Source organism: Orycteropus afer, unplaced genomic scaffold, assembly GCF_000298275.1.
Source record: "Orycteropus afer afer isolate SDZICR_OR568_19922 unplaced genomic scaffold, OryAfe1.0 scaffold00063, whole genome shotgun sequence".
In the NCBI taxonomy this organism is placed as follows: Eukaryota; Metazoa; Chordata; class Mammalia; order Tubulidentata; family Orycteropodidae; genus Orycteropus; species Orycteropus afer.
Window position 1 is genome coordinate 9,094,337 of NW_006921650.1, and position 1,626 is coordinate 9,095,962.

Below are 1,626 nucleotides of genomic sequence, written 5' to 3' on the forward strand. Positions count from 1 at the left end.
CCCCCTCCTAGTGGTTGACAGTGGTAGCCAGACACCATCTAGTTCTTCTGGTCTGATAGTCATATAGGCTGAGAATCACATGGTGTACCAGTTGCTTGGACTAATTGTTTCCATGTGTCTTTGGTTTTCTTCATTCTTCTTTGCTCTGGACAAGGAGAGACCCATTGTTGCATCTAGATGGCCACTTTCAAATTTGTAAGATCCCAGTTGCTACTTGCCAAAGTAGGATGTGGAATGATATTTCTGTGTAGTATGTTATGCCAATTGAGCTTGAGGTCCCCTGTGACCATTGTCTCAAGGTCACAGGCCCACCTACTCACTCCCTCTGGGTAGCTGGCTATGGCCAGGAAGCAACTACAACTTTGTCCCTTTACAAATAGACTTGTAGAAACATTATCTGCCAACCCTATACATGGGATTTATACTTATTCTTATCTCAAAGTGTTATCTTCCTTGTAAATTTCTAAGTTTCTGAAGGACAGGCTCCCTGTAAGATTCCTTTTTATGTTTCCACAGTGCCTATAAAACTACAGTGACACAACAGTTTATAATAGGCAATAATAATAGTAACCCCAACACAATGCCATCAAGTTGATTCCAACTCATAGTGACTCCCATTGGGTTTCCAAAGCTGTAAATCTTCACAGAAGTAGTGCCTTATCTTCCTCCCATGGAACAGCTGGTGGGTTTGAACTGCCGGCCTTCTGTTTAGCAGCCAAATGCCTTACCCACTAGGCCACCAGAGCTCCTTAGTGAATAATAGAAGCATTTATTATTATTACTATGTGTCAGATGCTATATAAAGTGATTTACATACAACATTTAAATTACTTCTCACATAGCTTTTATAGTATTATTTCCCTTTTAGACCAGGAGAGTTGGGTAGCATAATTAACTTGCAGCATGTAAAACAGCTAAAAAGTGGTGGAGCAGAGATTAGAACACAGACTTTGCTGGTTCAGAGATGGAGCTCTTTCTGCTTCATGGTGGCATCTTGCCTGGTACCTTCCTCTGTCCAAGAGCAACCATTTATTGATTACATATTATATTCCAGGAAATTTTTCCTATATTATTCCTATGCTTCCCTGCAAAGTTATCATTATTGTCCCCATTGTTCAGATGAGAAAATCAAGGCCCAGAGAGGGTAAGCAATTCACCCTGTATCTCATAACCAGTAAATTCCATAGGTAACTTTTAAATACAACTCCAGAACCCATACAAAACTCTTGTCTCATTTTAGGAAGAGTTCCATAAGAAAAAAAGTTACTGTCTTCACTATTATTATTATTCACACAGTATCATTTATGTGGTTCTATTTCCTTTAGACACTCTTTTGACAGAAATCATTCCCAGGCACACTTGTAGAAGAAATGTTATTCCTACATTGTAGTCAACTTTCATCTTTATACATTGAGAACTTAACCTTAATTATTATAACTAACTTGGGAAAATAATGATGGTTATCTCAACAATTTGAGTAAATTTTACATAAAAATGCTTACTATTACAAAGATTAAACCTCTAAGTCAAGAATATATTGAGGGGATCCTGCGGGCTTGGGACCATAGTCGCAGGGGACATCAAGCTCAATTGGCATAACATACTATACAAAACATTGTTCCACCT